The sequence below is a fragment of the Sinocyclocheilus rhinocerous genome, unplaced genomic scaffold, assembly GCF_001515625.1.
Source record: "Sinocyclocheilus rhinocerous isolate Xijiao unplaced genomic scaffold, SAMN03320098_v1.1 scaffold6378, whole genome shotgun sequence".
Lineage (NCBI taxonomy): Eukaryota > Metazoa > Chordata > Actinopteri > Cypriniformes > Cyprinidae > Sinocyclocheilus > Sinocyclocheilus rhinocerous.
The window spans coordinates 1-14,654 of record NW_015646399.1 but is presented as its reverse complement, the minus strand read 5'-3'; the positions used below and the strand labels follow the sequence as shown (position 1 = coordinate 14,654).

At 42.0% G+C, this 14,654-nt stretch overlaps 4 non-coding genes across 4 annotated transcripts; all 4 read right to left on the bottom strand.

Annotated features, from left to right (window-relative positions):
• Positions 1-439: 439 nt before the first annotated feature.
• Positions 440-511, bottom strand: trnaq-uug (transfer RNA glutamine (anticodon UUG)). The gene has a single exon. It is a non-coding gene; the product is annotated as a tRNA-Gln (tRNA).
• An 11,220-nt stretch (positions 512-11,731) lies between these two features.
• trnaq-uug (transfer RNA glutamine (anticodon UUG)) lies at positions 11,732-11,803 on the bottom strand. Its single transcript has one exon. It is a non-coding gene; the product is annotated as a tRNA-Gln (tRNA).
• A 2,428-nt stretch (positions 11,804-14,231) lies between these two features.
• On the bottom strand, positions 14,232-14,303 carry trnaq-cug (transfer RNA glutamine (anticodon CUG)). Its single transcript has one exon. It is a non-coding gene; the product is annotated as a tRNA-Gln (tRNA).
• A 125-nt stretch (positions 14,304-14,428) lies between these two features.
• On the bottom strand, positions 14,429-14,501 carry trnaf-gaa (transfer RNA phenylalanine (anticodon GAA)). Its single transcript has one exon. It is a non-coding gene; the product is annotated as a tRNA-Phe (tRNA).
• Between the last annotated feature and the right edge of the window lie 153 nt (positions 14,502-14,654).

The following is a 14,654-nucleotide window of genomic DNA, read 5'->3' as shown; positions in this document are numbered from 1 at the left end:
GCTGAGAAAAGCAACTGACCCGCGAGTATCAGAATGGTCTCCAAAAAGCATTCCCTGCTCCCCTCTGCCGAAACAGGAACCTTTAGATCTTCAGGCTAACGCTCTCCCAACTGAGCTATTTCGGCCTCAGTGTATTAGTTTGTAACCGACTGAGTGACCCACTCAATGCAACGCAAGCAGTAGGTAAGAGACCAAGTTGAAGGACTGCCGGCACTGCCACACACATCATTGTTTTTTCGCTGAAGAAAAACTGTCTGAGGTCTGTAATGCTTCTTCACAGGAGGTAACGGTGACACAAGTCTGCTAAATTTAGTTCTACGTTGTTCCTGTTCAGTTTATTGGGTGTTATAGATTCTTTGTGAACACTCACCATGTCAGATTCATCACATTTGCACAGTTAAAGCACCTCTTTGCCAAGCATTGCCAATCAAAATCCTGCAGGTTCCACCTAGATTTGAACTCGGATCACTCGATTCAAAGTCCAGAGTGCTAACCGTTACACCATGGAACCAAGCAGCAGCAGGGGCTTCTGCCCTTCTGTTTGCAGTGTAGTAATGACTCAGAAGGAGGAGGACATAAAGCTCGAGACAACTGCAGACGGCTACCCTGCAGCGCAGCCCATCTGAGCCATCTCAGAAATGATACCTCATGTCAGTGCAAGCGCTCTAAGCCAACGAGCTAAGAGGTCAACTAAGATTAAATTGCAGACGAGGAACAAAGAAGAACAGCGAGATGCGGGCTTGAATATGCGCAGAAGCAGCACTAGTCTTACTTGACGGCGGCTTGCGATTGGCCCAGAGAAGTCAGCAAGGATGGATACTGCTCAAGAAAAGAGGCACCAAAAACAGAGGTGGGCTCGTCCAGGATTTCAACCTGGGACCTCTCACACCCAAAGCGAGAATCATAACGTTCTCAGTTTATTGTGTGTTCTAGATTCTTTGGGAACACTCACCATGTCAGATTCATCACATTTGCACGGTTAAATGAGGCCATTGTAGCACTCCCTTTCACGACACGTTGCCACAGAGAAGGTTGTGACAGAAGCTCCTCTTTGCCAAGCAAAAACTGGCAAGTTCCACCGAGATTTGAACTTGGAATGCTGGATTCAGTGTCCAGAGTGCTAACCGTTACACCATGGAACCAAGCAACAACAGGGGTGTCTGCCCTTCTGTTTGCAGTGTAGTAATGACTCAGAAGGAGGCGCTGAGTTAGGTAAAATACCAATTAAAAGGACTGCCGGCACTGCCACACACATCATGCTTTTTTCGCTGAAGAAAAACTGTCTGAGGTCTGTAATGCTTCTTCACAAGACGTAACGGTGACACCAGTCTGCTAAATTTAGTTGTTCCTTTTGAACTTTTAAAACAAATCTTTTATTTATGTTGTTTACAGATTCTTTAGCTCTCGATGTAGTTGAATTGGTTTCGCAGCCTCAGTTTGAAATCCAGAATAGAGGTGCTGGACCCCCAGAGACATCTGCATTGACCAGTTCAGGTCAGATCTTGATTGCTCTGAAATATCTGTTAATGTATGTAGTTAAACTTTTAAAACAAATCTTTTATTTATGTTGTTTACAGATTCTTAGCTCTCGATGTAGCTGGATTGGTTTCGCAACCTTAGTTTGAAATCCAGAATAGAGGTGCTTGACCCCCAGAGACATCTGCATCGACCAGTTCAGGTCAGACCTTGATTCCTCTGAAATATCTGTTAATGTATGTAGTTAAACTTTTAAAACAAATCTTTTATTTATGTTGTTTACAGATTCTTTAGTCTCGATATAGCTGGATTGGTTTCGCAGCCTGAGTTTGAAATCCAGAATAGAGGTGCTGGACCCCCAGAGACATCTGCATCGACCAGTTCAGATCAGAGGCAATCTGTGTTAAAAGCTAACAGGGGAGCTAAACGACCCCGGCCCAACAAATCAGCAACAAGGGCTACTACCTCAATGCTTAGTACTAGAAGACGTTTTGCACTGACACCAGTCCATGAATCAGTTGGTAGGTACACTTCTATTTAATTTTAAGAATCTGTTATAATGAAGAAAAAAAAAACTATCATGCATTTATGTTTATTACCTGTGTATTTTCCATAGATCTCCGCATTACAAACTTGCTGAGCTCTCTGGATAATGTTGCTAACTGGGACGGCACCTTGATCAAGGGTTGGGATGCCTGTGATGACGCTGTGGTGCCAAATGCCTCAGAGTCCATAACAAGGTCTGCGGTAGCAGATAGACCTTCAGGCATTACACATGCTGATAATTTTGTGGTGGATATAGATGATCAGGATTTGATATCCGCAGCGAACAGTGTGGCCCCCACAACTGTTACAAATAATGCAGAGTTGACTGAGCTTGTTAAAAATCATCAGACTGTTGAACTTAACACTGTTGAGGCTCCTGCTGAAGCTTCTACATCGACTACCAATCAAGCTCTACCATCAAATCAGCAATGCTTCATTCATGAATTACTGCTGGAGGCCCGTGAACATAATCGACGTGTGGAGGAAAAACTGAAAGAACAAGCTGAACATAACTGTCGTGTGGAGGAAAGACTGAATGAGCAAGCCAAATATAATAGCCTTGTGGTTGAACATAATCGACGTGTGGAGGAAAAACTGAAAGAACAAGCTGATCACCTTCGAAGAGCCAACAGCAACATTGATATGTTACTGACAAACTCTGTTGAACAAGGACAAATACACAGACTGGTTCATGATCGTACAGACTTTATTGCTGAACAAGTAAAGGAGATTAACAGTGGACGACGGGAGGAATTCAGAGAACGTCAACTCACGGTAACGCTGCTTTCTAATATTAATAATGCTGTTTTAGGTGGACATTCCTGATAATTTTTGTTTACACATGTAAAGAAATATGTGTGGGTTTCTTCTTTTCTCTGAGCTGACAGATACCATGTGTTAATTGCTTTTTGATATGCTCTGTACTGCAACTGCATTTGCTAAGTGTTGTACTGCTGATGCGTTTGTTAGGTTAATTTAGTTTTAGTTTATTCACATTGGTTTGTATTAATATATTATGTGTAAATGTTGGGGTTTTTGTGATTGGTAATTTTTTTTATTTTTTGGTTTATTCAGATTATTTACTATCTGTATAGACACGTTGTCAGTGTTGTCTGGTGGTGTTAAAGGGGTCATATGATGCAATTTGTAATCCGCATCCAAAGACTGATAAATCTCAGAAATAGCTTTCTTTAGCAGTCGCAATGATCTCACCCCAGTCTTTTCACTCAAATCTTCAATCTTAATGCTCAAGACATGTCCCAGTTTTATGCATCCAGCATCGATTAAACGTGAGCATAGACTTTGGGCAGACATCAGTCTTTATTGTAGCAAGGAGTTGAAAAAGACTGGTTCTTCAAATAGCCACAGACCAGCAGGTTCATCTGATGAACGCGAGATAGTAAACACTTTCCATGCTTCCATAGTAGACTTATAAAATGATGTAAGATCCAGCCGATCATCATCTTGGAGCTGCATTAGGAACAGATGTTTGTCCAGTCCCATACCTCCTACCCTCCTAAGGAGAACAGAAGAGGTTTCAATCCAGGATGCATTAGTGTGGTACAACAGTCTCTGAACTGTCTGCAAACGGAAAGTCATTATTCTGGATTTTATGTCCACCAATCCTTGGCCTCCTTCTTGAACAGGAAGGAACAAAGCTGCAGATCGAATCCAGTGTTGTCCAGACCAGAAAAAGCTCACAAGCTTCCTTTGAATGTCTTCTATAAGTCCCACAGGTGGTTGTAACACCATTAGCTTGTGCCAACGAGTAGAAGCAACCAAATTATTGGTCACCAGTAAACAAGCATTTCGAGAATATTTTATATTCCGTTGTAAGAAGTGCAACAGGACGCCAGTTCTTTAAAAAAGCTAAATCCCCTTTTTTTGGCAACAGTGATAAAACAGCATATTGACATGAAGTAGGCAAAACACTATCTTTTATACATTCGCAAAAACCATCAAAAAGGTCCTTGCCTATACAACTCCAGAAGCTCTTATAGAAATCGGCTGGCAATCCATCCATTCCAGGGGACCGTCCTATATTGAGATTTGCAACAGCATCACTAATTTCCTTAAATGTTATATTTGCATCCAAAGCAGATTTAGAGTCACGATCCAACTGAGGAAGACCTTGAAAAAGCTGTGTCATACAGTCATTGTCACAGTCCTCTGCAGCATAAAGATTAGAGTAAAAGTCCACTGCATGATTCATCATTTCCAACACATTAGAGGTCACCCTCCCATCAGGAAGCTTAAGACATGGCATTTGTCTCTGTTGAGCCATTCTACTTTCCAAATTAAAGAAAAAAGAAGTTGGAGCATCCATCTCTGCCAGAGATATAAAACGAGACCTCACCAGAGCTCCTTTCACCCTCTCGTTCAAAACCAAACTCAATTCTCTCTTCTTCTTTTGTAAGTTACTATATAAAGTAGAGTCATATGCATCCATCAACTCAGATTCTATTATATTAATTTGTTTTTCAAGGGTCTCAATCACATTCTTTACTCTTTTAGTAGAATTAACTGTATACTGTTGACAAAACATTTTTATTTGAATTTTGCCTATGTCCCACCATTGCTTTAAATTTTCAAAACTATTTTTTTCTCTCTCCAATATTCCCCCAAAAAATTTAAATTATCACAAAACACAGCATCCTGCAGCAACTTAACATTGAAATGCCAATACGAAGACTTCTTAGGTAACTTAGACATAACAATTGTCATAGAGATCAAATGATGATCTGAAAATCCTATAGGACAAATACAACAATCTGTTACTCGATTACTAAAACATTTTGACACATAAAATCTGTCCAAACGTGCAGCACTGACTCTATTATTAAAAGCCTTAACCCATGTGTACTGTCTATCAGTAGGGTGTTTAATTCTCCACACATCCAAGAGTTTAAAATCTTTTATCAGTTTAGACAATGAGCCTGAAGACTGTACGTGAGGTTCTTCAGTGTTTCGATCTTCAGTAAAATTTACAGTGCAGTTCCAGTCCCCCCCAATAACAACCTTAAGCTAGAGTAAATATGTAAAACCAGTAAAAGATGTGTGTGTATTCATAACAACAAATGATGGTAATATTCTTAACGGCTCTTTAGGTAGATAGTCACACGGTAGTACTCCAAGAAAATGAGTGTTACATGAAATCTTATCCAACACATCTGTGAGTTGGATGGTGTTCATCTTTTTATTAATAGTAATCGATCATCACCTGTCTACGGTTTGACACTTGTATAATACTGTAGAATATAGCATAAACGATGAAATTAATTGTGCGGGGAAGTGGTTGTCTAAAGTGTGCTTCTAGTCTTATATTGCCAGCCTTGATAAGCGATATGTGCTGCCCACACTCCTCATCTGGTGTGAGGTTGAATGCGTAGTGTGTATAACCTTGTAGGAAGTCCTCTCTGTCAATAGATAAAGCCTGATTTTTAAGATGTTTTCCAGAAGCCAATGCTAACTGGTAAAATTCACGCACTGCAGACCCACTACCATATTCAGGCTGAAGAGGCTTTGAGGGGTACTGATGTCCGTCCACATATAAGGCTAAAAATTCTAGGTCATAATGTTTAAATGCAAATGGGTTTTTATTATAGAATCCTGTAAATGCGTCATTGTCAACCATCGCTAGAACCACAGATTTTGGCAGAGTTCCTAAGAATAGGTTTTCTTGATTGCAGACACGAGAGCCTGCAGGAATTGAGAAGTTTTTGAGGTTCACTCTGTCTATGGGATACTTGGCTGTGGTTGAGAGCAGTACTTGCGCATGGCCTAATCTTACAGCTGGTGAGACGCTCACTTTTTTCACAAATAGTGAGGCTGATACGATGTTTAGTTTATAAGCCACAACGTCACTCCTCATCAAGCAGAATTCATATTTACCTCTTGTCATACGAATTTTAATATCCATCCCATTAAGCATCAGTTTTTCTTGAAAGAAAATATCGCTGTGAATGGGTGCTAGTAGCTCCACAACATTACTGGCGTTGGTAAAAGCCGCTCTCTTTGTCAACCCTCGATTTTCCCCAGCAGGGTTCATCGCATCCATATGCCCCGCACTATCCTTGTAAAAAAGCCCAGCAGAGAAAAGTGTTTCCAGAGTGTTTTTATCATAATTAAGAAGACACTCAATAAGGCAACGATAGGGATGTGGGCTTATGCTCTGTGATATCAAACGGTCCCCCAACGACACATCTACTTGTGAAAATATCGTTGCTCCAGCATAGTTGATGAGACCCACAGGGGCTCTATCGACAATATTGGACCCATCAGGATTAGTGATTTTGACCCGTAAAAACAATAACGTGTTGTTTAAATCAATATAATCCTCACCACTCCCTGCAATAAAAAACTCCAATGGTGCTGTGTCTGAAATCGTTGATAATGGTGGTACCTCTATATAGGTATTTTTTTCAATAGCTGTTTGTGTCAGCGGTACTGTGAACAGATCGAGTTCAGATTTGATCCATTCTTCTGACATGTTGTGTAATAAAGCCATGATCTAGAATATTGTTTTGACAGATCTCTTCATCTTTGCTGTTGTAATGCGTTTTGCAGTCACTTTTCGCCTACGTTTTACGACTGAGGACTTCTTAGTAGTGCGCCTTCTTTTCTTTGGTGTTTGACCACTCCTCCTGGTTCCCGGTGGTCTAGATATTCTTTTGCAAGACATCACCATTAATCCAGACCCATCTTGAGTATTATTGTTGTTAAAAGAGTGTGTTAATGTATTGCTAAAAACATCACTTAGTGTGTTTTTTGCAGCTGATTTAAGATGCGGTTTTGCAATGTTAAACCCCCACTTTAGTAATGGTATTGCCATTCTAAAGAGACCTCTATATATACCGCCCAGCCCAGCTCCATACATTACACCTCCCCCGGCATAACCCGGGAGACCGTTACCAGCCTGATTTTGGTAATAAGTTACGTAACGCTCAGCATCCATTTGGTAAGTATTTAAATATTTCATTTTATTATTAATTTTTAAAAAACAACCTGTTTCACGGGTCTAAAGTGTAGCTTGGCGCTCACCTTCCCGTAAGTGAAACGTATGTTTTGATTCTGATCGTCTTTCACTTCTATGGCTATCTCTATAATGGATGCTTTATTGACCGGCACATAATGTGGCTTATCGTATCTAACACTGACAATCTTATTATATTCACCATCTATATGTACACATCTCAATAGTGGTACATACGAATCACCAACTGATTGATATTCTATGATATCCGTGTATATATACAGCATGTAAAACCCTCCGTTTATGTTAGCTTGATGTGGAGCGTATGTCACAGCAGCGACCCCCCCTCCGTAGTTTTCATTAGGCTGCTTTGCAGATTCCATAGCAACCCCAGTAAAACGGCTAGCTTCCCATAAAATGTCAGGGACATCTTCGGAGGGGCTTTTAGAAAGACTTTGTTTTTAACATGATCATATCCAAGGGTCGTTCCTGGAGGTAAGGTTGTATTTATTTCTCTAATCAGAAATACAATATCCTCGTAGTAGCCCGTCTTTAGTGTGTTACATAGCTTTGATATACTTCGGATGTCATTGTCGATGCAGATATTTATTCCCTCACCAACAGCATGATGGGTATGTCCTTGTTCCTCAAAATCCTCCAATCTATTTTGACCATTGGTAACAATATATGCAGCATCTTCCTCTGGAAATGTATACCACGATATGGGATATTCAAACTCTATCAATCCAACCTCCCACTCTCCTTTTAGGTTTAGTGTTCTTGACAGCATGGTTCTATAACTAGAAATAGTATTTTCCGGATAAACATATAATGCCGCATTGCAGGGGAGCGTCACGTAAAAACCACCCTCAGACATAGCTGCTTTTAAATGAATGTGTACAAATCTGAGAGGTCCGACCGTTTTACGATGTCTGTACATCTATCACATCTTTCTCATTCACCCATGTATTGAATTTGGAAGGCCATTCAACCCACTGGACCAAAACCATTGATGAGTGACCACGTCTCTTCTTATCCAAAATTTTATCAATTTTAAATGTTTTGTTATTGCTCACAAATATTTTTTGTAATTCGTACTCATAAAAAACACCATCAATAACATCGCCATCATAATCACAGAGTCTATAGACAGGTGGTTATCGAGGGATACATTCATTTACTGTGAAAAATTCCTCTGTATAGTTTTTCTCATACCCTTTTGTAAACGGACCCCTTACTTTAGAGATTCTAACTATGTCCCCAACCTTATACTTAAATAGTGGTTTGACACTGTGTGGCCCTCTAGATCCATATAGGTTATGTAACACAGTAGATACATTTTCTTTGTTCACATCAATTGGTCGCATCTTGATACTTCTGTGATGACTAGCATTGTAACTATTCGTGATGTCTTGAAGTATATCGATGTATCGCCTGGAGTTTGTAGCTGTTAAATATCTCCACATTTTGCTTTTTAAGCTCCTGTTAAAGTGCTCGACAATACACGCTTTTAATTCAGTGTCTGTTGCAAAATGTGTGATGTTGTACTTTTTTGTCATGCTTTGAAAATGTTTGTTAATAAATTCCTTTTCTTTATCTGTTTGTAATTTCAGTGGTACACGTCCCTCTTTCAGTATGGTCTCAAAAGCTTTAGCAACCTCTACACCACTCTTGTTTTTTAACACTCGGGTCCATGCATATTTACTGAACAGATCTATACACGTCAACAGAAAATGGTTGTTGTCATTTTCCTTGGCATATTTCGACATATCAACTAGATCTGCCTGGAACTGCATGTCAATACCATAGACAAAAACTCTGTTCCTTTTGTATTTAAGTGGGGCTGTTCTGTGTAGGGTGTAAGCATCCTTACCAGCCAGCCAGTCTGAAACCTGTTTATCAGTTAAACGAAACCCTGTATCCTTTAAAACCGCCTCTTTTAACTGTTTTCTACCTCCTAAAGAACCAGGGTTAGAAGGCGTATAGTAAATCTTCTTCATTATCTGTTTGGACATATTGTCACTTCAGAGCCTACAAAGAATAAGACATAAGAGTTTAAGTGAATTGGTTTTTTATTTATCAAAAACAGTTCAAGAAGAATCCAACAGTCTTTCAAACATCATCAATATACTGAAGAAACTTTACACACATTACAATGTTTTTATCAATCATGTAGTCAACCAATGTTTCAGTAATCTCACAAACGTTTGTCTGATCATTTCTTAAAATCAGTACCACACATAGATCTGTTACATATGTACACAGACATAAAATGTCAGCAATTCTAATGCTACTACCACATTCAGTCATTAGGTCTAGTATTTTTCTGATAGTTACAGAAATCGGTTCACCAGCATTAATACACATACGCATCACATCAGTCCACTCATTTGACATCGCTCTTACAATTGACATTTGTTTCTTTGTTTCTTAAGCTTTGTAAAGCATTTGGCATCAACAGCACATCCATTTAATGCTAAGGATACATCAGGATTGTCGTCAATGATCTTGTACAGTAAGTTGGTCATTTCACATCTCATACGCTGTTTAAATAGACATTTTGTCAGAACATTAACACACCATGTGTTCCCCATAGCGATGTTATACTCGTTTAGTGTTTGCACACCCCTTCCAGCAGTCCACTGCGTCATAGACAATCTGTTCACTCTTGGTATCCACAACTTTTTCTCTGATCTCACGAAGCTTCTCCACAATGTAAACCTGGTCACGTAATTCACACAAAATAGCGTCCACTGAACCCTGGATCCTCTGCAGATTAATCCTTAAACCGCACCGGTTCAGTGCTTGAGCTATGACATGTTTAAGCTCAGGCTTAACAAGATTACGTGACAGTTCCTCGAAGAATGCGTCAAAGAAATAGGCACCGGGTTCAAACAAACAGGAGTGTCTGAGTTGACTTGGGTGATCCACTTCACAACCCAGACAGAGTTCCTTAAGCTTTTTGTTGATAAGGTGTTCCAGTATGACCACGATGGTTGCTTTTAAAATTTTGAACCCATCAGAGGGGATATATCCATCTGTGTCATCAATCCCAGCACAGGCAACGGCTCTAGCTATCGCTCCGGCACTGCTGCTCGATGCTGTGAGGAAGGTCAGGTTGTGATACCCCAGTTCCATGCAATATTTATCCAACCAGCTGTTGTCACATGCTTGTGGGAGAGGTCTCCATAGGCGTAGCGCTGTCATCCAGCATTGCTGGTACGATCTCCATAGCTGTAGCGTTGTCATCAGCCATCGCTGGTACAATAGTCATAGCTGTAGCGTTGTCATCAGCTATTGCTGGTACGGGCTCGGGGGTGTCGCTGTAGCAGTAGGCCAGTGAAGAATCTTGAGACATGGTGGAGCTGTAGTAGCAAATCGGTGAAGAATCTTGAGCCATTGGGGAGCTGAATGCTGTGAGCGTTGCGTTCTGTATGTATTTAATGGCTGTAATATGTGGGTGGAGATAAGAGGTGTTTTTGGGTCTCGGGAACGCCCCGTTCAGGGTGGAATAATTTCACCTTTACAGAGCTGTAACGATCAAACATGGTACACCATCTAAACATCTTGTCAATACTTGTACAAACATTGTCGATTATACGAGCATCTTTCCACTGAAAGAAAAACCTCATATCATAGTGCCTGTAATGCTCAGACTCAGGGATAGGCCATACACGCTCTTGGAGCTTTGTCTTGTCATTGCAACAAAAAATATAGACACTGTCGTCAGGCAGTTTTTTAATGTGATCCCCAACCACGCGAAACCTTGTGTCAGGAGTCACACCATCCCACTCTGCAATGTACAATGGGTCATCACCGCAGTCATTCAAATCTCTCCAAATACAATTGTAGAACAACCACCAGTCTTTGGCTGGGAAAAGCAGACAGGGATCCTGCGATGTAGAATCATCTTCAACATCCCCTGTGTAGAGTTTCACAGTCCGCATTACTTTGTCAAACACAAACCTTCCCATACGGCCATCAGACATGGAGAAATCACGTTTCACAACATCCATATCTTCACTGAGAAAATTAATCAAGCAAACTCCTTGTTTTTTCCTTGGTGCAAAAGTCAGCTCTTCTCTCATTTCAACAGGTCCTCTAGTTGGAGAAATACGCATCATCTTTCTGATGGAATTAGGGGTTTTTGGAGTCGCAGCTGTCATTGTAACAGGAGAATGAAGAACGTCTTCTGTGTCTTAACCACTGTGTCCTAAACCTTATTTAAAGATCAACTAGAATGCTTGAAGGACCAACATGTCCGAGATCGCTGTAACACTTCATAACACATGGTAAAACAAATGGTTCATAAACATCAAGAAACAGGAACAGGAGGTAAGTGGTGTCAGATCGACACAGGTGGTCAGAGGTTTCAATTTGATATCTGTGGGTCATAAATCAATCACTTTTGACAGGTAGTCCCCCATATTTTCTTCTGACCAAGTAGAAGGACTGCCACACACATCATGCTGTTTTCGCTGAAGACAAACTGTCTGAGGTCTGTAATGCTTCTTCACAGGAGGTAACGGTGACACCAGTCTGCTAAATTTAGTTCTACGTTGTTCCTGTTCAGTTTATTGTGTGTTCTAGATTCTTTGGGAACACTCACCATGTCAGATTCATCACATTTGCACAGTTAAAGGAGGCAATTGTAGCACTCCCTTTCAAGACACGCTGCCACAGAGAAGGTTGTGACATAAGCTCCTCTTTGCCAAGCACTGCCAATCAAAATCTGGCAGGTTCCACCGAGATTTGAACTCGGATCACTGGATTCAAAGTCCAGAGTGCTAACCGTTACATCATGGAACCAAGCAGCAGCAGGGGCGTCTTTGAGAAAAGCAACTGACCCACGAGAATCAGAATGGTGTCCAAAAAGGTCCTTTAGGTAAGAGACCAAGTAGAAGGACAAGACGTCGACGTTGAAAGACAAGTACCTAACACTGCCGTGCAATTGAGCCAAAGAAAGCAGGACGACAGCCGCTCCTCAAAAAGGCAGTTTCAAAGCTGCAGGTGGGCTTGTCCAGGATTTGAACCCGGGATGTCTCACACTCAAAGCAAGAATCATACCCCTAGACCAAGGAGCCATCAGATGCTCTTGTTACTAGCAAATGCTAAATGAAGACTCACAGGGATGTGAAGCTTTCCGAGAAACTCCTTTCTGCCGTACCTCCACTGGCTTGTGCTGCCTTCTCAAACCAATATTGAGAAAAATGGCAAGGAAAATGACACGAGGCTCGAGTCAACTGCAGACGGCTACCCTGCAGCGCAGCCCATCTGAGCCATCTCAGAAATGACACCTCATTTCAGTGCAAGCGCTCTAAGCCAACGAGCTAAGTGGTCAACCACGATTAAACTGCAGACGAGGAACAAAGAAGAACATCAAGAAGCGGGCTTGAATATGCACAGAAGCAGCACTAGTCTTATTTGACGGCGGCTTGCGATTTGCCCAGAGAAGTCAGCAAGGATGGATACTGCTTAAGAAAAGAGCCACCAAAGACAGAGGTGGGCTCGTCCAGGATTTGAACCTGGGACCGCTCACACCCAAAGCGAGAATCATAACGTTCTACATTGTTCCTGTTCAGTTTATTGTGTGTTATAGATTCTTTGGGAACACTCACCATGTCAGATTCATCACATTTGCACGGTAAAAGGAGGCCATTGTAGCACTCCCTTTCAAGACACGCTGTCACAGAGAAGGTTGTGACATAAGCTCCTCTTTGCCAAGCACTGCCAATAAATATCTGACAGGTTTCACCGAGATTTGAACTCGGATCACTGGATTTAAATTCCAGAGTGCTAACCGTTACACCATAGATGCAAGCAGAAGCAGGGGCTTCTGCCCTTCTGTTTGCAGTGTAGTAATGACACAGAAGGAGGAGGACACAAGGCTCGAGTCAACTGCAGACGGCTACCCTGCAGCGCAGCCCATCTGAGCCATCCAATGCAACGCGAGCAGTAGGTAAGAGACCAAGTAGAAGGACTGCTGGCACTGCCACACACATCATGCTGTTTTTGCTGAAGACAAACTGTCTGAAGTCTGTAATGCTTCTTCACAGGAGGTAACGGTGACACCAGTCTGCTAAATTTATTTCTACGTTGTTCCTGTTCAGTTTATTGTGTGTTCTAGATTATTTGGGAACACTCACCATGTCAGATTCATCACATTTGCACGGTTAAAAGAGGCCATTGTAGCACTCCCTTTCAAGACACGCTGCCACAGAGAAGGTTGTGACATAAGCTCCTCTTTGCCAAGCACTGCAAATCAAAATCTGGCAGGTTCCACCGAGATTTCATTTCGGATCACTGGATTCAAAGTCCAGAGTGCTAACCATTACACCATGGAACCAAGCAGCAGCATGGGCGTATGCCCTTCTGTTTGCAGTGTAGTAATGACTCAGAAGGAGGCACTGAGAAAAGCAACTGACCCGCGAGCATCAGAATGGTGTCCAAAAATGTCCTATAGGTAAGAGACCAAGTAGAAGGACAAGACGTCGACATTGAAAGACAAGTACCTAACACTGCCGTGCAATTGAGTCAAAGAAAGCAAGACGACAGCCGCTCCTCAAAAGGGCGGTTTCAAAGCAGCAGGTGGGATACTTCAGGATTTGAACCCGGGACGTCTCACACCCAAAGCGAGAATCATAACCCTTGACCAAGGAGCCATCAGATGCTCCTGTTACTAGCAAATGCTAAATGAAGGCTCATAGGGATGTGAAGCTTTCTGAGAAACTCCTTTCTGCCGTACCTCCACTGGCTTGGGCTGCCTTCTCAAACTAATATTGAGAAAAATGGCAAGGAAAATGACACGAGGCTCGAGTCAACTGCAGACGGCTACCCTGCAGTGCAGCCCATCAGAGCTATCTCAGAAACGACACTTTATTTCAGTGCAAGCGCTCAAAGCCAACGAGCTAAGTCGTCAACCAAGATTAAATTGCAGACGAGGAACAAAGAAGAACAGCGAGATGCGGGCTTGAATATGCGCAGAAGCAGCACTAGTCTTACTTGACGGCGGCTTGCGTTTGGCACAGATAAGTCAGCAAGGATGGATACTGCTCAATAAAAGAGGCAGCAAAGACAGAGGAGGGCTCGTCCAGGATTTCAACGTGGGACCTCTCACACCCAAAGCGAGAATCATAACGTTCTACGATGTTCCTGTTCAGTTTATTGTGTGTGTTAGATTCTTTGGGAACACTCACCATGTCAGATTCATCACATTTGCACAATAAAAAAAAGGGGCAGGTTCCACCGAGTTTTGAACTCGGATCGCTGGGTTCAGAGTCTAGAGTGCTAACCGTTACACCATGGAACCAAGCAGCAGCAAGGGCGTCTGCCCTTCTGTTTGCAGTGTAGTAATGACTGAGAAGGAGGCACTGAGAAGGGCAACTGACCCACGAGCATCAGAATGGTGTCCAAAAAGCACCCCCTACTCACCTCTGCCGAAACCCGGGATCGAACCAGAGACCTTTAGATTTTCAATGTAACGCTCTCCCAACTGAGCTATTTCGGCCTCAGTGTAATAGCTTGTAACCGACTGAGTGACCCACTCAATGCAACGCGAGCAGTAGGTAAGAGACCAAGTAGAAGGACTGCCGGCACTGCCACACACATCATTCTGTTTTCGCTGAAGAAAAACTATCTGAGGTCTGTAATGCTTCTTCAC